At 44.9% G+C, this 20,451-nt stretch overlaps 28 non-coding genes and 2 pseudogenes across 28 annotated transcripts; 29 read left to right on the forward strand and 1 right to left on the reverse strand.

Moving 5' to 3' along the window:
* Positions 1-216: 216 nt before the first annotated feature.
* Positions 217-335, forward strand: LOC147265389 (5S ribosomal RNA). The gene has a single exon (XR_015114771.1). It is a non-coding gene; the product is annotated as a 5S ribosomal RNA (ribosomal RNA).
* A 309-nt stretch (positions 336-644) lies between these two features.
* LOC147265390 (5S ribosomal RNA) lies at positions 645-763 on the forward strand. Its single transcript, XR_015114952.1, has one exon. It is a non-coding gene; the product is annotated as a 5S ribosomal RNA (ribosomal RNA).
* Positions 764-1,072: 309 nt separating this feature from the next.
* Positions 1,073-1,191, forward strand: LOC147265391 (5S ribosomal RNA; annotated as a pseudogene).
* A 310-nt stretch (positions 1,192-1,501) lies between these two features.
* LOC147265392 (5S ribosomal RNA) lies at positions 1,502-1,620 on the forward strand. Its single transcript, XR_015115466.1, has one exon. It is a non-coding gene; the product is annotated as a 5S ribosomal RNA (ribosomal RNA).
* Positions 1,621-1,930: 310 nt separating this feature from the next.
* On the forward strand, positions 1,931-2,049 carry LOC147265393 (5S ribosomal RNA). Its single transcript, XR_015113923.1, has one exon. It is a non-coding gene; the product is annotated as a 5S ribosomal RNA (ribosomal RNA).
* Positions 2,050-2,359: 310 nt separating this feature from the next.
* LOC147265394 (5S ribosomal RNA) lies at positions 2,360-2,478 on the forward strand. The gene has a single exon (XR_015113892.1). It is a non-coding gene; the product is annotated as a 5S ribosomal RNA (ribosomal RNA).
* A 310-nt stretch (positions 2,479-2,788) lies between these two features.
* On the forward strand, positions 2,789-2,907 carry LOC147265395 (5S ribosomal RNA). The gene has a single exon (XR_015114968.1). It is a non-coding gene; the product is annotated as a 5S ribosomal RNA (ribosomal RNA).
* A 309-nt stretch (positions 2,908-3,216) lies between these two features.
* Positions 3,217-3,335, forward strand: LOC147265396 (5S ribosomal RNA). Its single transcript, XR_015113179.1, has one exon. It is a non-coding gene; the product is annotated as a 5S ribosomal RNA (ribosomal RNA).
* A 310-nt stretch (positions 3,336-3,645) lies between these two features.
* LOC147265397 (5S ribosomal RNA) lies at positions 3,646-3,764 on the forward strand. The gene has a single exon (XR_015114969.1). It is a non-coding gene; the product is annotated as a 5S ribosomal RNA (ribosomal RNA).
* A 309-nt stretch (positions 3,765-4,073) lies between these two features.
* Positions 4,074-4,192, forward strand: LOC147265398 (5S ribosomal RNA). Its single transcript, XR_015113163.1, has one exon. It is a non-coding gene; the product is annotated as a 5S ribosomal RNA (ribosomal RNA).
* A 309-nt stretch (positions 4,193-4,501) lies between these two features.
* Positions 4,502-4,620, forward strand: LOC147265399 (5S ribosomal RNA). Its single transcript, XR_015115031.1, has one exon. It is a non-coding gene; the product is annotated as a 5S ribosomal RNA (ribosomal RNA).
* A 310-nt stretch (positions 4,621-4,930) lies between these two features.
* Positions 4,931-5,049, forward strand: LOC147265400 (5S ribosomal RNA). The gene has a single exon (XR_015113110.1). It is a non-coding gene; the product is annotated as a 5S ribosomal RNA (ribosomal RNA).
* Positions 5,050-5,358: 309 nt separating this feature from the next.
* Positions 5,359-5,477, forward strand: LOC147265401 (5S ribosomal RNA). Its single transcript, XR_015112952.1, has one exon. It is a non-coding gene; the product is annotated as a 5S ribosomal RNA (ribosomal RNA).
* Positions 5,478-5,787: 310 nt separating this feature from the next.
* Positions 5,788-5,906, forward strand: LOC147265402 (5S ribosomal RNA). The gene has a single exon (XR_015113112.1). It is a non-coding gene; the product is annotated as a 5S ribosomal RNA (ribosomal RNA).
* A 309-nt stretch (positions 5,907-6,215) lies between these two features.
* Positions 6,216-6,334, forward strand: LOC147265403 (5S ribosomal RNA). The gene has a single exon (XR_015114953.1). It is a non-coding gene; the product is annotated as a 5S ribosomal RNA (ribosomal RNA).
* A 310-nt stretch (positions 6,335-6,644) lies between these two features.
* Positions 6,645-6,763, forward strand: LOC147265404 (5S ribosomal RNA). Its single transcript, XR_015114740.1, has one exon. It is a non-coding gene; the product is annotated as a 5S ribosomal RNA (ribosomal RNA).
* Positions 6,764-7,072: 309 nt separating this feature from the next.
* Positions 7,073-7,191, forward strand: LOC147265405 (5S ribosomal RNA). Its single transcript, XR_015115359.1, has one exon. It is a non-coding gene; the product is annotated as a 5S ribosomal RNA (ribosomal RNA).
* Positions 7,192-7,500: 309 nt separating this feature from the next.
* Positions 7,501-7,619, forward strand: LOC147265406 (5S ribosomal RNA). The gene has a single exon (XR_015113903.1). It is a non-coding gene; the product is annotated as a 5S ribosomal RNA (ribosomal RNA).
* Positions 7,620-7,928: 309 nt separating this feature from the next.
* LOC147265407 (5S ribosomal RNA) lies at positions 7,929-8,047 on the forward strand. The gene has a single exon (XR_015113914.1). It is a non-coding gene; the product is annotated as a 5S ribosomal RNA (ribosomal RNA).
* Positions 8,048-8,357: 310 nt separating this feature from the next.
* On the forward strand, positions 8,358-8,476 carry LOC147265408 (5S ribosomal RNA). Its single transcript, XR_015114970.1, has one exon. It is a non-coding gene; the product is annotated as a 5S ribosomal RNA (ribosomal RNA).
* A 309-nt stretch (positions 8,477-8,785) lies between these two features.
* LOC147265409 (5S ribosomal RNA) lies at positions 8,786-8,904 on the forward strand. Its single transcript, XR_015113028.1, has one exon. It is a non-coding gene; the product is annotated as a 5S ribosomal RNA (ribosomal RNA).
* Positions 8,905-9,214: 310 nt separating this feature from the next.
* Positions 9,215-9,333, forward strand: LOC147265410 (5S ribosomal RNA). The gene has a single exon (XR_015115105.1). It is a non-coding gene; the product is annotated as a 5S ribosomal RNA (ribosomal RNA).
* Positions 9,334-9,642: 309 nt separating this feature from the next.
* LOC147265411 (5S ribosomal RNA) lies at positions 9,643-9,761 on the forward strand. The gene has a single exon (XR_015113146.1). It is a non-coding gene; the product is annotated as a 5S ribosomal RNA (ribosomal RNA).
* A 309-nt stretch (positions 9,762-10,070) lies between these two features.
* Positions 10,071-10,189, forward strand: LOC147265412 (5S ribosomal RNA). Its single transcript, XR_015113925.1, has one exon. It is a non-coding gene; the product is annotated as a 5S ribosomal RNA (ribosomal RNA).
* A 310-nt stretch (positions 10,190-10,499) lies between these two features.
* Positions 10,500-10,618, forward strand: LOC147265413 (5S ribosomal RNA). The gene has a single exon (XR_015114971.1). It is a non-coding gene; the product is annotated as a 5S ribosomal RNA (ribosomal RNA).
* Positions 10,619-10,927: 309 nt separating this feature from the next.
* On the forward strand, positions 10,928-11,046 carry LOC147265414 (5S ribosomal RNA). Its single transcript, XR_015115590.1, has one exon. It is a non-coding gene; the product is annotated as a 5S ribosomal RNA (ribosomal RNA).
* A 309-nt stretch (positions 11,047-11,355) lies between these two features.
* LOC147265415 (5S ribosomal RNA) lies at positions 11,356-11,474 on the forward strand. The gene has a single exon (XR_015113936.1). It is a non-coding gene; the product is annotated as a 5S ribosomal RNA (ribosomal RNA).
* A 728-nt stretch (positions 11,475-12,202) lies between these two features.
* LOC147265416 (5S ribosomal RNA) lies at positions 12,203-12,321 on the forward strand (annotated as a pseudogene).
* A 1,175-nt stretch (positions 12,322-13,496) lies between these two features.
* trnaf-gaa (transfer RNA phenylalanine (anticodon GAA)) lies at positions 13,497-13,569 on the reverse strand. The gene has a single exon. It is a non-coding gene; the product is annotated as a tRNA-Phe (tRNA).
* Positions 13,570-17,153: 3,584 nt separating this feature from the next.
* Positions 17,154-17,235, forward strand: trnas-gcu (transfer RNA serine (anticodon GCU)). The gene has a single exon. It is a non-coding gene; the product is annotated as a tRNA-Ser (tRNA).
* The last annotated feature ends 3,216 nt before the right edge of the window (positions 17,236-20,451 follow it).

The raw sequence follows: 20,451 nt of genomic DNA on the forward strand, positions 1-20,451 counted from the left end.
CAGCTTTCGAATGGAATGTCATGCAGTGTGTAATTTGAAGTAGACAGATTGCAGATGCAGTACTTTTCTCTAGATGACATCAACATTCTTTTCTTTGTATTGACAGGACAACTATTTGGTGTGTAAAAAGACCGTGAGGCTGTTGCACATCACATTTTTTTTGAGGTTGTAAAGTGAGTGAAATGGATATAGAGCCCATGTGTGTGAGAGTCAAGGGCTTACGGCCATACCACTCTGAACACGCCCAATCTCGTCTGATCTCGGAAGCTTAGCAGGGTCGGGCCTGGTTAGTACTTGGATGGGAGACCGCCTGGGAATACCAGGTGCTGTAAGCTTTTTTGTTTCATTGTGAGGAAAGTGCCGCTTTGAGTCTTTGGGGACCAGCATGAGCGAGCTTCCCTCACACACCTTTTCTTGAAGCGCCCTCTGCAGCTTTGGAATGGAATTTCATGCAGTGGTTAATTTGAAGAAGACAGATGGCAGATGCAGTACTTTTCTCTCGATGACATCAACATTCTTTTCTTTTATTGACAGGACACCGATTTGGCGTGTGAAAAGACCCTGAGGCTGTTGCGCATCACTTTTTTTCTGAGGTTGTAAATTGTGTGAAATGGATATAGAGCCCATGTGTGTCAGAGTCAAAGGCTTATGGCCATACCACTCTGAACACGCCCAATCTCGTCTGATCTCGGAAGCTAAGCAGGGTCGGGCCTGGTTAGTACTTGGATGGAACACCGCCTGGGAATACCAGGTGCTGTAAGCTTTTTTATTTCTTTGTGAGGAAAGGGCAGCTTTGAGTCTTTGGGGACCAGCATGAGCGAGCTTCCCTCACACACCTTTTCTTGAAGCGCCCTCTGCAGCTTTGGAATGGAATTTCATGCAGTGGTTAATTTGAAGAAGACAGATGGCAGATGCAGTACTTTTCTCTCGATGACATCAACATTCTTTTCTTTTATTGACAGGACACGTATTTGGCGTGTGAAAAGACCCTGAGGCTGTGTCGCATCACTTTTTTTCTGAGGTTGTAAATTGTGTGAAATGGATATAGAGCCCATATGTGTCAGAGTCAAAGGCTTATGGCCATACCACTCTTAACACGCCCGATCTCGTCTGATCTCAGAAGCTAAGCAGGGTCGGGCCTGGTTAGTACTTGGATGGAAGACTGCCTGGGAATGCCAGGTGCTGTAAGCTTTTTTGTTTCATTGTGAGGAAAGGGCAGCTTTGAGTGTTTGGGGACCAGCATGAGCGAGCTTCCCTCACACACCTTTTCTTGAAGCGCCCTCCACAGCTTTCGAATGGAATGTCATGCAGTGTGTAATTTGAAGTAGACAGATTGCAGATGCAGTACTTTTCTCTCGATGACATCAACATTTTTTTCTTTGTATTGACAGGACAACTATTTGGTGTGTAAAAAGACCCTGAGGCTTTTGCGCATCACTTTTTTTCTGAGGTTGTAAATTGTGTGAAATGGATATAGAGCCCATGTGTGTCACAGTCAAAGGCTTATGGCCATACCACTCTGAACACGCCCGATCTCGTCTGATCTCGGAAGCTAAGCAGGGTCGGGCCTGGTTAGTACTTGGATGGGAGACCGCCTGGGAATACCAGGTGCTGTAAGCTTTTTTTTTTCATTGTGAGGAAAGGGCAGCTTTGAGTGTTTGGGGACCAGCATGAGCGAGCTTCCCTCACACACCTTTTCTTGAAGCGCCCTCCACAGCTTTCGAATGGAATGTCATGCAGTGTGTAATTTGAAGTAGACAGATTGCAGATGCAGTACTTTTCTCTAGATGACATCAACATTCTTTTCTTTGTATTGACAGGACAACTATTTGGTGTGTAAAAAGACTGTGAGGCTGTTGCACATCACATTTTTTTTGAGGTTGTAAAGTGAGTGAAATGGATATAGAGCCCATGTGTGTGAGAGTCAAGGGCTTACGGCCATACCACTCTGAACACGCCCGATCTCGTCTGATCTCGGAAGCTTAGCAGGGTCGGGCCTGGTTAGTACTTGGATGGAAGACCGCCTGGGAATACCAGGTGCTGTAAGCTTTTTTGTTTCATTGTGAGGAAAGGGCCGCTTTGAGTCTTTGGGGACCAGCATGAGCGAGCTTCCCTCACACACCTTTTCTTGAAGCACCTTTCTGCAGCTTTGGAATGGAATTTCATGCAGTGGTTAATTTGAAGAAGACAGATGGCAGATGCAGTACTTTTCTCTCGATGACATCAACATTCTTTTCTTTTATTGACAGGACACCGATTTGGCGTGTGAAAAGACCCTGAGGCTGTTGCGCATCACTTTTTTTCTGAGGTTGTAAAGTGTGTGAAATGGATATAGAGCCCATGTGTGTCAGAGTCAAGGGCTTACGGCCATACCACTCTGAACACGCCCGATCTCGTCTGATCTCGGAAGCTAAGCAGGGTCGGGCCTGGTTAGTACTTGGATGGGAGACCGCCTGGGAATACCAGGTGCTGTAAGCTTTTTTGTTTCATTGTGAGGAAAGGGCAGCTTTGAGTGTTTGGGGACCAGCATGAGCGAGCTTCCCTCACACACCTTTTCTTGAAGCGCCCTCCACAGCTTTCGAATGGAATGTCATGCAGTGTGTAATTTGAAGTAGACAGATTGCAGATGCAGTACTTTTCTCTAGATGACATCAACATTCTTTTCTTTGTATTGACAGGACAACTATTTGGTGTGTAAAAAGACTGTGAGGCTGTTGCACATCACATTTTTTTTGAGGTTGTAAAGTGAGTGAAATGGATATAGAGCCCATGTGTGTCAGAGTCAAGGGCTTACGGCCATACCACTCTGAACACGCCCGATCTCGTCTGATCTCGGAAGCTTAGCAAGGTCGGGCCTGGTTAGTACTTGGATGGAAGACCGCCTGGGAATACCAGGTGCTGTAAGCTTTTTTGTTTCATTGTGAGGAAAGGGCCGCTTTGAGTGTTTGGGGACCAGCATGAGCGAGCTTCCCTCACACACCTTTTCTTGAAGGGCCCTCTGCAGCTTTGGAATGGAATTTCATGCAGTGGTTAATTTGAAGAAGACAAATGGCAGATGCAGTACTTTTCTCTCGATGACATCAACATTCTTTTGTTTTATTGACATGACACCGATTTGGCGTGTGAAAAGACCCTGAGGCTGTTGCGCTTCACTTTTTTTCTGAGGTTGTAAAGTGAGTGAAATGGATATAGAGCCCATGTGTGTGAGAGCCAAGGGCTTACGGCCATACCACTCTGAACACGCCCGATCTCGTCTGATCTCGGAAGCTAAGCAGGGTCGGGCCTTGTTAGTACTTGGATGGGAGACCGCCTGGGAATACCAGGTGCTGTAAGCTTTTTTTTTTCATTGTGAGGAAAGGGCAGCTTTGAGTGTTTGGGGACCAGCATGAGCGAGCTTCCCTCACACACCTTTTCTTGAAGCGCCCTCCACAGCTTTCGAATGGAATGTCATGCAGTGTGTAATTTGAAGTAGACAGATTGCAGATGCAGTACTTTTCTCTAGATGACATCAACATTCTTTTCTTTGTATTGACAGGACAACTATTTGGTGTGTAAAAAGACTGTGAGGCTGTTGCACATCACATTTTTTTTGAGGTTGTAAAGTGAGTGAAATGGATATAGAGCCCATGTGTGTGAGAGTCAAGGGCTTACGGCCATACCACTCTGAACACGCCCGATCTCGTCTGATCTCGGAAGCTTAGCAAGGTCGGGCCTGGTTAGTACTTGGATGGAAGACCGCCTGGGAATACCAGGTGCTGTAAGCTTTTTTGTTTCATTGTGAGGAAAGGGCCGCTTTGAGTGTTTGGGGACCAGCATGAGCGAGCTTCCCTCACACACCTTTTCTTGAAGGGCCCTCTGCAGCTTTGGAATGGAATTTCATGCAGTGGTTAATTTGAAGAAGACAAATGGCAGATGCAGTACTTTTCTCACGATGACATCAACATTCTTTTGTTTTTTTGAAAGGACACGTATTTGGCGTGTGAAAAGACCCTGAGGCTGTTGCGCTTCACTTTTTTTCTGAGGTTGTAAATTGTGTGAAATGGATATAGAGCCCATGTGTGTGAGAGTCAAGAGCTTACGGCCATACCACTCTGAACACGCTCGATCTCGTCTGATCTCGGAAGCTAACCAGGGTTGGGCCTGGTTAGTACTTGGATGGGAGACCGCCTGGGAATACCAGGTGCTGTAAGCTTTTTTGTTTCATTGTGAGGAAAGGGCAGCTTTGAGTGTTTTGGGACCAGCATGAGCGAGCTTCCCTCACACACCTTTTCTTGAAGCGCCCTCCACAGCTTTGGAATGGAATGTCATGCAGTGGTTAATTTGAAGTAGACAGATGGCAGATGCAGTACTTTTCTCTAGATGACATCAACATTCTTTTCTTTTATTGACAGGACACCTATTTGGCGTGTGAAAAGACCCTGAGGCTGTTGCGCTTCACTTTTTTTCTGAGGTTGTAAAGTGAGTGAAATGGATATAGAGCCCATGTGTGTAAGAGTCAAGGGCTTACGGCCATACCACTCTGAACACGCCCGATCTCGTCTGATCTCGGAAGCTAAGCAGGGTCGGGCCTGGTTAGTACTTCGATGGGAGACCGCCTGGGAATACCAGGTGCTGTAAGCTTTTTTGTTTCATTGTGAGGAAAGGGCAGCTTTGAGTGTTTGGGGACCAGCATGAGCGAGCTTCCCTCACACACCTTTTCTTGAAGCGCCCTCCACAGCTTTCGAATGGAATGTCATGCAGTGTGTAATTTGAAGTAGACAGATTGCAGATGCAGTACTTTTCTCTAGATGACATCAACATTCTTTTCTTTGTATTGACAGGACAACTATTTGGTGTGTAAAAAGACCGTGAGGCTGTTGCACATCACATTTTTTTTGAGGTTGTAAAGTGAGTGAAATGGATATAGAGCCCATGTGTGTGAGAGTCAAGGGCTTACGGCCATACCACTCTGAACACGCCCGATCTCGTCTGATCTCGGAAGCTTAGCAGGGTCGGGCCTGGTTAGTACTTGGATGGGAGACCGCCTGGGAATACCAGGTGCTGTAAGCTTTTTTGTTTCATTGTGAGGAAAGGGCCGCTTTGAGTCTTTGGGGACCAGCATGAGCGAGCTTCCCTCACACACCTTTTCTTGAAGCGCCCTCTGCAGCTTTGGAATGGAATTTCATGCAGTGGTTAATTTGAAGAAGACAGATGGCAGATGCAGTACTTTTCTCTCGATGACATCAACATTCTTTTCTTTTATTGACAGGACACCGATTTGGCGTGTGAAAAGACCCTGAGGCTGTTGCGCATCACTTTTTCTCTGAGGTTGTAAATTGTGTGAAATGGATATAGAGCCCATGTGTGTAAGAGTCAAGGGCTTACGGCCATACCACTCTGAACACACCCGATCTCGTCTGATCTCGGAAGCTAAGCAGGGTCGGGCCTGGTTAGTACTTCGATGGGAGACCGCCTGGGAATACCAGGTGCTGTAAGCTTTTTTGTTTCATTGTGAGGAAAGGGCAGCTTTGAGTGTTTGGGGACCAGCATGAGCGAGCTTCCCTCACACACCTTTTCTTGAAGCGCCCTCCACAGCTTTCGAATGGAATGTCATGCAGTGTGTAATTTGAAGTAGACAGATTGCAGATGCAGTACTTTTCTCTAGATGACATCAACATTCTTTTCTTTGTATTGACAGGACAACTATTTGGTGTGTAAAAAGACCGTGAGGCTGTTGCACATCACATTTTTTTTGAGGTTGTAAAGTGAGTGAAATGGATATAGAGCCCATGTGTGTGAGAGTCAAGGGCTTACGGCCATACCACTCTGAACACGCCCGATCTCGTCTGATCTCGGAAGCTTAGCAGGGTCGGGCCTGGTTAGTACTTGGATGGGAGACCGCCTGGGAATACCAGGTGCTGTAAGCTTTTTTGTTTCATTGTGAGGAAAGGGCCGCTTTGAGTCTTTGGGGACCAGCATGAGCGAGCTTCCCTCACACACCTTTTCTTGAAGCACCCTCTGCAGCTTTGGAATGGAATTTCATGCAGTGGTTAATTTGAAGAAGACAGATGGCAGATGCAGTACTTTTCTCTCGATGACATCAACATTCTTTTCTTTTATTGACAGGACACCGATTTGGCGTGTGAAAAGACCCTGAGGCTGTTGCGCATCACTTTTTTTCTGAGGTTGTAAATTGTGTGAAATGGATATAGAGCCCATGTGTGTCAGAGTCAAAGGCTTATGGCCATACCACTCTGAACACGCCCAATCTCGTCTGATCTCGGAAGCTAAGCAGGGTCGGGCCTGGTTAGTACTTGGATGGAACACCGCCTGGGAATACCAGGTGCTGTAAGCTTTTTTATTTCTTTGTGAGGAAAGGGCAGCTTTGAGTCTTTGGGGACTAGCATGAGCGAGCTTCCCTCCCACACCTTTTCTTGAAGCGCCCTCTGCAGCTTTGGAATGGAATTTCATGCAGTGGTTAATTTGAAGAAGACAGATGGCAGATGCAGTACTTTTCTCTAGATGACATCAACATTCTTTTCTTTGTATTGACAGGACAACTATTTGGTGTGTAAAAAGACCGTGAGGCGTTTGCACATCACATTTTTTTTGAGGTTGTAAAGTGAGTGAAATGGATATAGAGCCCATGTGTGTGAGAGTCAAGGGCTTACGGCCATACCACTCTGAACACGCCCGATCTCGTCTGATCTCGGAAGCTTAGCAGGGTCGGGCCTGGTTAGTACTTGGAAGGAAGACCGCCTGGGAATACCAGGTGCTGTAAGCTTATTTGTTTCATTGTGAGGAAAGGGCCGCTTTGAGTCTTTGGGGACCAGCATGAGCGAGCTTCCCTCACTCACCTTTTCTTGAAGCGCCCTCTGCAGCTTTGGAATGGAATTTCATGCAGTGGTTAATTTGAAGAAGACAGATGGCAGATGCAGTACTTTTCTCTCGATGACATCAACATTCTTTTCTTTTATTGACATGACACCGATTTGGCGTGTGAAAAGACCCTGAGGCTGTTGCGCATCACTTTTTTTCTGAGGTTGTAAATTGTGTGAAATGGATATAGAGCCCATATGTGTCAGAGTCAAAGGCTTATGGCCATACCACTCTTAACACGCCCGATCTCGTCTGATCTCAGAAGCTAAGCAGGGTCGGGCCTGGTTAGTACTTGGATGGAAGACCGCCTGGGAATGCCAGGTGCTGTAAGCTTTTTTGTTTCATTGTGAGGAAAGGGCAGCTTTGAGTGTTTGGGGACCAGCATGAGCGAGCTTCCCTCACACACCTTTTCTTGAAGCGCCCTCCACAGCTTTCGAATGGAATGTCATGCAGTGTGTAATTTGAAGTAGACAGATGGCAGATGCAGTACTTTTCTCTCGATGACATCAACATTCTTTTCTTTTATTGACAGGACACCTATTTGGCGTGTGAAAAGACCCTGAGGCTGTTGCGCTTCACTTTTTTTCTGAGGTTGTAAAGTGAGTGAAATGGATATAGAGCCCATGTGTGTAAGAGTCAAGGGCTTACGGCCATACCACTCTGAACACGCCCGATCTCGTCTGATCTCGGAAGCTAAGCAGGGTCGGGCCTGGTTAGTACTTGGATGGGAGACCGCCTGGGAATACCAGGTGCTGTAAGCTTTTTTGTTTCATTGTGAGGAAAGGGCAGCTTTGAGTGTTTTGGGACCAGCATGAGCGAGCTTCCCTCACACACCTTTTCTTGAAGCGCACTCCACAGCTTTGGAATGGAATGTCATGCAGTGGTTAATTTGAAGTAGACAGATGGCAGATGCAGTACTTTTCTCTAGATGACATCAACATTCTTTTCTTTTATTGACAGGACACCTATTTGGCGTGTGAAAAGACCCTGAGGCTGTTGCGCTTCACTTTTTTTCTGAGGTTGTAAAGTGAGTGAAATGGATATAGAGCCCATGTGTGTAAGAGTCAAGGGCTTACGGCCATACCACTCTGAACACGCCCGATCTCGTCTGATCTCGGAAGCTAAGCAGGGTCGGGCCTGGTTAGTACTTGGATGGGAGACCGCCTGGGAATACCAGGTGCTGTAAGCTTTTTTGTTTCATTGTGAGGAAAGGGCAGCTTTGAGTGTTTGGGGACCAGCATGAGCGAGCTTCCCTCACACACCTTTTCTTGAAGCGCCCTCCACAGCTTTCGAATGGAATGTCATGCAGTGTGTAATTTGAAGTAGACAGATTGCAGATGCAGTACTTTTCTCTAGATGACATCAACATTCTTTTCTTTGTATTGACAGGACAACTATTTGGTGTGTAAAAAGACTGTGAGGCTGTTGCACATCACATTTTTTTTGAGGTTGTAAAGTGAGTGAAATGGATATAGAGCCCATGTGTGTCAGAGTCAAGGGCTTACGGCCATACCACTCTGAACACGCCCGATCTCGTCTGATCTCGGAAGCTTAGCAAGGTCGGGCCTGGTTAGTACTTGGATGGAAGACCGCCTGGGAATACCAGGTGCTGTAAGCTTTTTTGTTTCATTGTGAGGAAAGGGCCGCTTTGAGTGTTTGGGGACCAGCATGAGCGAGCTTCCCTCACACACCTTTTCTTGAAGGGCCCTCTGCAGCTTTGGAATGGAATTTCATGCAGTGGTTAATTTGAAGAAGACAGATGGCAGATGCAGTACTTTTCTCTCGATGACATCAACATTCTTTTGTTTTATTGACATGACACCGATTTGGCGTGTGAAAAGACCCTGAGGCTGTTGCGCTTCACTTTTTTTCTGAGGTTGTAAAGTGAGTGAAATGGATATAGAGCCCATGTGTGTAAGAGTCAAGGGCTTACGGCCATACCACTCTGAACACGCCCGATCTCGTCTGATCTCGGAAGCTAAGCAGGGTCGAGCCTGGTTAGTACTTGGATGGGAGACCGCCTGGGAATACCAGGTGCTGTAAGCTTTTTTGTTTCATTGTGAGGAAAGGGCAGCTTTGAGTGTTTGGGGACCAGCATGAGCGAGCTTCCCTCACACACCTTTTCTTGAAGCGCCCTCCACAGCTTTCGAATGGAATGTCATGCAGTGTGTAATTTGAAGTAGACAGATTGCAGATGCAGTACTTTTCTCTCGATGACATCAACATTCTTTTCTTTGTATTGACAGGACAACTATTTGGTGTGTAAAAAGACTGTGAGGCTGTTGCACATCACATTTTTTTTGAGGTTGTAAAGTGAGTGAAATGGATATAGAGCCCATGTGTGTGAGAGTCAAGGGCTTACGGCCATACCACTCTGAACACGCCCGATCTCGTCTGATCTCGGAAGCCTAGCAGGGTCGGGCCTGGTTAGTACTTGGATGGAAGACCGCCTGGGAATACCAGGTACTGTAAGCCTTTTTGTTTCATTGTGAGGAAAGGGCCGCTTTGAGACTTTGGGGACCAGCATGAGCGAGCTTCCCTCACACACCTTTTCTTGAAGGGCCCTCTGCAGCTTTGGAATGGAATTTCATGCAGTGGTTAATTTGAAGAAGACAGATGGCAGATGCAGTACTTTTCTCTCGATGACATCAACATTCTTTTGTTTTTTTGACAGGACACGTATTTGGCGTGTGAAAAGACCCTGAGGCTGTTGCGCATCACTTTTTTTCTGAGGTTGTAAATTGTGTGAAATGGATATAGAGCCCATGTGTGTGAGAGTCAAGAGCTTACGGCCATACCACTCTGAACACGCCCGATCTCGTCTGATCTCGGAAGCTAAGCAGGGTTGGGACTGGTTAGTACTTGGATGGGAGACCGCCTGGGAATACCAGGTGCTGTAAGCTTTTTTGTTTCATTGTGAGGAAAGGGCAGCTTTGAATGTTTGGGGACCAGCATGAGCGAGCTTCCCTCACACACCTTTTCTTGAAGCGCCCTCCACAGCTTTGGAATGGAATGTCATGCAGTGGTTAATTTGAAGTAGACAGATGGCAGATGCAGTACTTTTCTCTAGATGACATCAACATTCTTTTCTTTTATTGACAGGACACCTATTTGGCGTGTGAAAAGACCCTGAGGCTGTTGCGCTTCACTTTTTTTCTGAGGTTGTAAAGTGAGTGAAATGGATATAGAGCCCATGTGTGTAAGAGTCAAGGGCTTACGGCCATACCACTCTGAACACGCCCGATCTCGTCTGATCTCGGAAGCTAAGCAGGGTCGGGCCTGGTTAGTACTTGGATGGGAGACCGCCTGGGAATACCAGGTGCTGTAAGCTTTTTTGTTTCATTGTGAGGAAAGGGCAGCTTTGAGTGTTTGGGGACCAGCATGAGCGAGCTTCCCTCACACACCTTTTCTTGAAGCGCCCTCCACAGCTTTCGAATGGAATGTCATGCAGTGTGTAATTTGAAGTAGACAGATTGCAGATGCAGTACTTTTCTCTAGATGACATCAACATTCTTTTCTTTGTATTGACAGGACAACTATTTGGTGTGTAAAAAGACTGTGAGGCTGTTGCACATCACATTTTTTTTGAGGTTGTAAAGTGAGTGAAATGGATATAGAGCCCATGTGTGTCAGAGTCAAGGGCTTACGGCCATACCACTCTGAACACGCCCGATCTCGTCTGATCTCGGAAGCTTAGCAAGGTCGGGCCTGGTTAGTACTTGGATGGAAGACCGCCTGGGAATACCAGGTGCTGTAAGCTTTTTTGTTTCATTGTGAGGAAAGGGCCGCTTTGAGTGTTTGGGGACCAGCATGAGCGAGCTTCCCTCACACACCTTTTCTTGAAGGGCCCTCTGCAGCTTTGGAATGGAATTTCATGCAGTGGTTAATTTGAAGAAGACAGATGGCAGATGCAGTACTTTTCTCTCGATGACATCAACATTCTTTTGTTTTATTGACATGACACCGATTTGGCGTGTGAAAAGACCCTGAGGCTGTTGCGCATCACTTTTTTTCTGAGGTTGTAAAGTGTGTGAAATGGATATAGAGCCCATGTGTGTGAGAGTCAAGAGCTTACGGCCATACCACTCTGAACACGCCCGATCTCGTCTGATCTCGGAAGCTAAGCAGGGTTGGGCCTGGTTAGTACTTGGATGGGAGACCGCCTGGGAATACCAGGTGCTGTAAGCTTTTTTGTTTCATTGTGAGGAAAGGGCAGCTTTGAGTGTTTTGGGACCAGCATGAGCGAGCTTCCCTCACACACCTTTTCTTGAAGCGCCCTCCACAGCTTTGGAATGGAATGTCATGCAGTGGTTAATTTGAAGTAGACAGATGGCAGATGCAGTACTTTTCTCTAGATGACATCAACATTCTTTTCTTTTATTGACAGGACACCTATTTGGCGTGTGAAAAGACCCTGAGGCTGTTGCACTTCACTTTTTTTCTGAGGTTGTAAAGTGAGTGAAATGGATATAGAGCCCATGTGTGTAAGAGTCAAGGGCTTACGGCCATACCACTCTGAACACGCCCGATCTCGTCTGATCTCGGAAGCTAAGCAGGGTCGGGCCTGGTTAGTACTTGGATGGGAGACCGCCTGGGAATACCAGGTGCTGTAAGCTTTTTTGTTTCATTGTGAGGAAAGGGCAGCTTTGAGTGTTTGGGGACCAGCATGAGCGAGCTTCCCTCACACACCTTTTCTTGAAGCGTCCTCCACAGCTTTCGAATGGAATGTCATGCAGTGTGTAATTTGAAGTAGACAGATTGCAGATGCAGTACTTTTCTCTAGATGACATCAACATTTTTTTCTTTGTATTGACAGGACAACTATTTGGTGTGTAAAAAGACCGTGAGGCTTTTGCACATCACATTTTTTCTGACGTTGTAAAGTGAGTGAAATGGATATAGAGCCCATGTGTGTCAGAGTCAGGGACTTACGTCCACACCATTCTGAACTCGTCTGATCTCGGAAGCTAAGCAGCGTCGGGCCTGGTTAGTACTTGGATGGGAGACCTCCTGGGAATACCAGGTGCTGTAAGCTTTTTTGTTTCATTGTGAGGAAAGGGCAGCTTTGAGTGTTTGGGGACCAGCATGAGCGAGCTTCCCTCACACACCTTTTCTTGAAGCGCCCTCCACAGCTTTCGAATGGAATGTCATGCAGTGGTTTATTCGAATTAGACAGATGGCAGAAGCAATACTTTTCTCTCGATGACATCAACATTCTTTTCTTTTATTGACAGGACACCTATTTGGCGTGTGAAAAGACTCTGAGGCTGTTGCGCTTCACTTTTTTTCTGAGGTTGTAAAGTGAGTGAAATGGATATAGAGCCCATGTGTGTAAGAGTCAAGGGCTTACGGCCATACCGCTCTGAACACACCCGATCTCGTCTGATATCGGAAACTAAGCAGGGTTGGCCCTGATTAGTACTTGGATGGGAGACCGCCTGGGAATACCAGGTACTTTTAGCGTTTTTGTTTCTTTTTGAGGAAAGGGCAGCTTTGAGTCTTTGGGGACCAGCATGAGCGAGCTTCCCTCACACACCTTTTCTTGAAGCGCCTTTCTGCAGCTTTGAAATTGAATGTCATGCAGCGTGTAATTTGAAGTAGACAGATGGCAGATGCAGTGCACTGGGCTTCTCTCTACTCCTCTCTCTCCTCCTATATGTGTCGTACATTAATTATACTCATAGGTATTACTAACTTGTCTCCTTCTCAGGAGCCTTTTAGGCTCCCCTTTTTCCAGATCTGGGTGCCACTGGAGGAGGCTGCAGAGCTGAAGAGGCTCAAGCTGCCACCCGTAGCTCCACCTACTCACATCACCGTCCGTCCATCAGTCTCTCTCTCTCTTTATTTCTGTCCCTCTCTTTCCTTCTACATATCCGTCTTCCTCCATTATCTGTTTTGTTCCTGTTCTCTTTCCCCCCAACCGGTCAAAGCAGAAGGCCGTCCCCATTGAGCCTGGATCTGCTCGATGTTCCTGCCTGTTAAAAGGAAGGTTTTTGTCGCCGCTGTTGCAGGATGTGCTTGCTGATGGAGAATTGTTGGTGTAGATTCATTGAAGGAGTTTGGTACTGGACCTGCTCTACCTGTAAAGTGTCATGAGATAACTTTTGTTGTGATTTGGTGCAATATAAATAAAATTAACTTGACCAGTGTTATTTGTGGTCTTCCGTTAATTGCATGCCACATGAAATTATTATTAGTCACTTTTATCTCACATTTGACCTGCAGCTACAGTCTCACAGTGGCAAGATGAGAACACTTCTACTTTTGATGATGACAGTTTGTTCAACACTAAACTTCATCCAGTACCATGTTGTCAAACACTGGAACGTCCACAGCACCTGAACAGGGACCTGAACCCTGGACCCTCAGATTAAAAGTCTGATGCTCTACCGTCTGAGCTACTCAGCATTTAGACAGGAAAAGAAACACCTGTGAAGGTCAAACTGCTGCTTTCTTGACTTGTTCAATCCTCCATGTTCAACTCCACCATGCTTTTGATTGGCTCTGATTCTCTGTGGCAAAATCCAACAAGAGGCTCCAAAAATGTCTTGAATGTCATAAGAATGCACAGGACAAGATGGTAGTTTCCTTCATGTCTGCAGTTCCTCCACTGGAAAGTAAAGTCAATGCTGTTCCTCTGCTGAAACCTGGGATCGGACCAGGGACCTTTAGATCTTCAGTCTAACGCTCTCCCAACTGAGCTATTTCAGCTCTGAGGGAGGGCCCTGCTTCTCTCATTTTATAATCTCTTCCACTCTCACGAGAACTTAGAGAGGATTTGAGCCTCTGAAGTCATGACACATTGAACAGTTCTACAGGACCATTTTTGATGAATGTCTGAATCAAACAAGCCTTTTTTGTTTGTCTTCTTCCCAGTTGCCTCAACATTGTGTGAGCCAATAATTCCACATCTGTATCAGACACACCTCTTGTTGGTGGGTTTTATGGATCTTTCTGTTCTAACAGTGTCTTTTATCTTAAATATGCCACTTTCACATGAAAACATCAATAACAGGACAATATCAAAACTATTATTGCTGCTGTTGTTGGTTGTGTGTCTGTCTTCCATCCCCCTGTCCCCCTGTCTTTCTCTCTGCTTGTCTTTCACCCTCATCTTGTTCCCCATCTTTTTGTCATTCTCTCCCTCCTTTCTCTCTGTCTTTTGTCTTTTCTTCTCCATATTTGTCTTCTTCTGCTCCAGGATCAGCTCCTATCACACAGTGGTCCAGAACCATTATGAAGCCTGATCATGAATGTGAGCAAAGCTCTTGGAACAGGCCTGCTGCCACCACAACTAAGATCCTGCAGGTCACTAGAAACTCCAGTGTCCAGCTGACAAGTGGACTTTCCTCTGATCTGTGGTGGTGCTGAGTTTAGGAAAAGTCTCCAACAAGAAGATGAAGGAGGCCATCAACTCCTCCAAGCTCAACATCTATACTGGCTTTACTGGGAGATCAGGAGGTCAAAGCAGATCTTCACCCTCCACCTCAGATGGTTTCTACTCACAGAGATGAGGGACCAGTTAAAACCAGCTACCTGGAGCTCCCTGAAGCCATTGTCCCCATCAGCTAACATCTGGATCTGGACCTGCACCGGTGCTGATTTGTGTCTTGAGTCCCCAGAGTTTGTTGAACCAGAGAGGCTTCAACTGGTGACGGTCGTACAACCAAGCGTGAAGGTGAGCCTGCATTGTCTGATGTGGAGCTAACAGGGGAATTAGCAAGTGCTCTGACTGTTCTAGAGTTGCTGCTTAGTTGAATTTGAATTTATTTGTTGAAATGTTCCAGTTTCTATGAGGTCAGGGAAGATTGGTGTGGATCTAAAGGTCCCTGGTTGGATCCCAGGACATTGTTTTGGCTCATTTGAACATTTTCAAACCCTCGTTGCTCAGATTTTACATGAATTTGATCATGACTTTTGGACAAATGTTTTGTTTATTAATTAAATAATCACTTCAGTTATGAATTTAGTGAGTCACCCAGACTTGGTCAACAACAAAAGTTAGTCTGGTTATTATTCAGTTTCCAGTGAGTAGGGACACACACACGCACACACACACACACACACACACACACACACACACACACACACACACACACAGCCTGTCTTTGGTATAAAATGGTCTGTCACGTTCACGTTGGAAGATTTCTCTGACTCCATTGTGAATAAAGAGATTCTTCATCTGACACCTGAGTCTTGATCCACTGATTCCTCTGATCCACCTCTTTCTGCTCCAAAAAGGCTGACATGGATCAGGTGGGTCCATGTCATCCAATCAGTAGGTTTCTCTTCTCAATTCATTTTCTTCATCCCAGTTTAGATTGATTCTTCTCAGCCTCATGAAGGAGCATCTGATCAGGTGTTTGACTGCTTGTTGGTTGTAATTCCATAGATTTTAATCTCAGATGTTATAGAATTAATAAGAACATCTTAAAGACCTTTGTCCAACACTTGAAACTCACCTGTCTGTGGAGGCCCAACTGGCCTTTGGTAGTGAGGTGGTGGACGCATGTGAATGAAATGAGGCTCGTGTTGCTGTGAGGAGCCACTAGAGGGAGACACCTGTCGTTCCTCCCAGCTGACAATGAGGCTTCACAGCTGCATTTGAAGCTGTCCTTTATGAGTTACAACTGTCTTGAGCTCAGGAGCCAAACTCACCGAAAAAATATGCAAGTGGCTTTGGACAAAAGCGTCTGCTCAATGAAATTGTAGGATTGTAGACTTCTATAAATGTAGAATATAATTGTAGAAATGCTCTCTATCACCATCCCCAACGTCTGTGCCAGGGTCTCTGGCCAGTGGTCAATGGGCTCCTATCACCTGCCCAGGATGGATCAAGCTTGCTTGTCTTTGTAATTCTGCACTTATTAGAGACCTGGAAACAAAGGAATGCTGAAAAAGAGAAAATAGGACCTCACACAAATGGGCTTGTGACACAATTTTAAAGAATTGTGTAAATGTGAATCTTTTACAAATGTGTGTGTGAGAATGTGGTTGTTGTGGCCGAGTGGTGAAGGCGATGGACTAGAAATCCATTGGGGTCTCCCTGCTCAGGTTGGAGTCCTGCCAACAACGTTAAAGTGTTGATGTTCTGGAGGAGACAACATCTGATCTTTGTTAGATCCACGAGTCAAAGGTTTTCTTTAAAGTGCTGCAGCAGCTGAGGATGAGGGACAGATAGAATTACAAACCATCTTCCTGAGGACATTTTGAAAAATGATGACATTTTGCCACAGTTATTATTGACTTGGAACACTGCAAAAATATCCCCTCTCCAAAAACCCTCCTCTTCAACTTTGTACCTAAGTTGTCTCCTCATCAGGCACCACAGTGTCCAGGATGTTCAGTCAAAAAGTCATTAATGATTTTAAAAATGTCCATCAAACACAAAATAAGGCTTCAAATAGGTAAAAATAACCATCTGTAGACTGGACCAATATGCTGATGTGATCCTTTGATTAGTTTAGGATCAGTCAGAGATCAAAGACTGAAGCAGGAGATCAATGCTCAGAACCCAGAGATCAAAGACAGAATTCAGACATCAGAGACAGAATTCAGACATCAAACACATACCTGATGGAGGCTCCACCCCCCCCCAGACAGTTTCCATGTCAGTCGTAAGTTTTTATTTTTAAAGCGCCAAATCACAACAAATGTTATCTTCTTTTTATTCTTTTTATTAAAGATTGAAGCTCCATACAAGACAGAGTTTGTAGACAAGAACATCACAGCCTGGGAAGCTTTCACTTCTTTTGATGGACAGCTTTGATTTCAGGTTCTACCTCTGTAAAATTGAAAGTAAAGTAAATGAAGCACCTGTGAAGGTAAAACTGATGATGTCATGACTTGTTCAGTCCTCCAACGTTAAAGTCCAACAAGCTTTTGATTGTCTCTGATTCTCTGTGGCAAAATCCAACAAGAGGAAAAAGAAAATCTTGAGGTTGTCTCACTTTCTTTTAAAGAAACTCTGCATAGGACAGTGATAGGATGCTTGTTTCCTTGGATGAAAAAGTCTGGTACTCTCATCTTCTTAAACATGTACTTGTTCAATCATGACAAGAGAATCTGAGCTTGGATGTCATTTTGTAGTAAAAGGTGAATTAAACTTGTAAACATCAGCTGGTGTTCACTCTGATGATGTGTCGATGGTCTGTATTCTGCCTTCTGTAGCACGATGCTGCTGGGAAGAAGCCTGATTATGTCAGAGTTGTGTTCAGTGGCTCCTGCTGGGTCCATTTCTGACAAATAGGCTCCAAAGAGTTCAGGTGTTTAAAAGCTCAGGGTTGCTGTCAGCAGACGAGGTGGCCGAGTGGTTAAGGCGATGGACTGCTAATCCATTGTGCTCTGCACGCATGGGTTCGAATCCCATCCTCGTCGTGAGCGACTCTGGTTTCTACTCCTACATTATGGAATTACTGTGAGGCTTTTAACTGACACAGATACCAGTTGAGTCAACTTCCCTTTCACAACCTGACCAAAACAACTCTGACACCCAGAGCTCACATGTGTCAATCACCTCTGTAGAAGGTCCCACCCCCACAGAGCTATAAATCCTCCCATCAGTGAAGAAAACTGAAGACGCCTCTTGGATGAGAGCTGAAGCATCTTCAAGAAACCTGAAACAGTCCACTTGGTACATTTAAATAATTCTACAATTCCTTTAAGCTTTTGTCCAAGCCATGTACATGTATCACATGTATATAATGTATATGTGATACTCTTTCATCTACTCATGAACCAAAAATGCAGTCTAATACCAGTAAATTTGTGCAGAAAAATGTCATTTGTGCTCCTTCTTTTATTTATTTGTTTATTTAGTATTTTTTAATGTATTTTCTTTCAATTCACATTTTGTCCATTAACTTCATAATCACTCCTCACAGTCGCCATCTCATCACATGACTAAAGTTTGGGTTCTGTATTGGTGGTAAAATATCCTTCCATGCCCCTCACTAGTTTGCACACAGAAAAGCATATTTTACTGGTTTCAAATCTCTTAGCGTGTTCTCTCTCTTAAACCAGCTGTGGCAGCTTTCATTGTGTGATTGATTTTAAAATATAAAGATAGAACAGAATCATTGGAATAAGATGTCAGGACATTTGAAGGAATGTAAATCTCCTGTTGAAATGTTGCAGTGTGCAGCTGAGGCTCTCTGGCAGTGGCACAAGGAGCCACAATGGCAGAACCTGGACCCTCCTGGAGGAGAACCACAGGTGAGGGCCTTCTTGGCTCCAGATTGATGGAAATCAAGTGTCTGAGGCTGTTAGCAGCCATGAAGTTGATCTGGTTGGGCACTGGTATTTTTTCTTGCTGCAGCTCAGGAGTGATTCAGGAGAAGAGTTTCAGAACAGCCAAGGTTGGGGACTGGAATTTTCAAATTTCCCCTGGAACCAGACAACCTTGGGAGGTAAAACCTCCAATCATAGCCACTCAGATGCAGCAGCAGAAAGAAGCTGTCATCCACCCTGACAGTCAGAGCATCAAGTCAAGTAAACATCAACCATCTTGTAGTTCCAAACCTTCACCTGTCAGATTCAGCTACTTCTTATTGTGGGACTTTAAATTTGAACACAATGGAATTTGGAAGAGGAGTTTTCCTTCAAGTCCAAACATCATCGTCCAGCCTCCAACCAGAGGTCCATCAGTTATCATGGGAGCCACATGTGGAGTCTGGGTTCTTTTCTAGAATGTGACGGCAATGACAGTCCTGCCAAGTGACATCACTGACATGACTGGATGACTTCAGTCACATGACTGGATGGCTTCAGTCACGTGACAGGATGACTTTAGTCACGTGACTGGATGACTTCAGTCACATGACTGGATGATTTGAAAATTTTGTTGTGGGCCTCTGGACCTTTTTTAAATCAGTAGTTGACCACAGGTAGCTTAGCCAACTGTTAACTAATTAACTTTCAGTCCAGACAAAGAATGTGGGTTGACAGTTATTCATACAAAGTCTTTGGTTTCAGATGCAGCCTCAACTGAGACTCCTGGTTCAGAGGATGGGTTTGTTTGCTGTCAGGTTGCCACCTTTTAGAAATGAAAATCAGGGACGCCCACCACGGCTCCTGGGGGCCATGACCACCAGGGGCCTGACTCCCATGAGGTGGGTGCCCACAGCAGTGGTGTGTTTTATTTTGTAGGTGTTTTCAGTCAAGGGGTGATCAAGAAAGCAATTCCTCCTACTTAAAGCTTGAAATGCTTTATCACCAATAAACACATTCTTTATTGTTCAACACTGAACTGCACAATGAACTTTTAAAATACAAACTCAATCAATGGAGAACTTTATGTGACTTAAGTTCATAACACATCAACAGGTTTCCCTCCCTTCTTTTTCCAAGTCTCCTTCTTGTTCCTCCTTGCAGCTCTGGGGAACTCTTGGTCTCTCAAAGCCCTGTTGGAAAACTCTGAACAGGACTGCTCAAAGTTGAGAGTGATCACTCCTTTGAGCTCCATGGAGCTCCTGTTCCTGCAGTCACTCCATTTCTGCTTTTTATTTTGTGTTTGTATTAAAGTTCTATTGCTGAAAAAAAGAGACTTTTTTGCCTTTTTCTTGAGGTAAATATATGAGGGTCGAAACTGACCCATAACACCATGGATGTTACAATAGTTAATAATATTAAAATGAATAATAAATCAAACCAATCCATGTCAGAGATGTGTTCTAACACCCCTCAGTAATGGTCAGGAAACACAACAACCTTTTGTTTATTTCTATGATTTTCTTGAGGTTCATTTGATCATTTTTTTAACTGAAATCGAGGTTTTACTGACTAAAAAAAGGTCCAGAGGCCCACAACAAAATATTCCAATCAATATTTCCATGGATAAGGAAGCCTAACAAGGTAACCAAGAGATGGGAAACAACTTGGATGATCGAAAATTGTTTTTAGTTTATTTGACAGCTGATTGAAGACGTGGGTCAAAACTGACCTGTTAACATCAGAGATGGGAACAGAAAGCTAACACAAGAGGAAGGTTGAAGCTATGAAAAAGGAGTTTGATAAAAATCTTGAACTGACAGTAGAAATATCCTTTTTTATGTTTACCTTTGTTGACAGAAGTCACTTTAGCTTGGCAGTGAAAAGAATCTATGCTAGCTTGACAAATAAGTGCACAAACTGGGTTCAAGCTGGACTTTGGACACTGGTATCTGCAACAACTCCCATCATCTCCTAATCTAGCATCTCTGCTGTGCTCAAACTATTTTACAGAACATTTGACAGACCTGTGGAGCAGTGAGGACAGACATGAGTTGATCCACATGATCCACTGAAGCATCATTTTACCCTGCCACTGAGGTCACCAACATGAGCTGGAGTTGGGACTCTTGAACTGAACCTGGTATCACAGCGACACCTACTGCTGCAAAATGGAACAGCAACATTGAACCAATGTACAGGATTGGAGGGAGACTGATGGTCGCTGTTTGGGTTTTTGAAGAACAAGGAGGGCGTTGGTTCAAGCTGGATTCTCAGAGACTATTTCCCCAACCTCTACATTGGAATCTACACTGTCATCCAGTCATGTGACTGAAGTCATCCAGTCATGTGACTGAAGTCATCCATTCATGTCAGTGATGTCAC

Source organism: Aulostomus chinensis, chromosome 4 (genome assembly GCF_037954235.1).
Source record: "Aulostomus chinensis isolate RoL2024-O1b breed Wild chromosome 4, RoL_Achi_v1.0, whole genome shotgun sequence".
NCBI classification, from domain to species: Eukaryota; Metazoa; Chordata; class Actinopteri; order Syngnathiformes; family Aulostomidae; genus Aulostomus; species Aulostomus chinensis.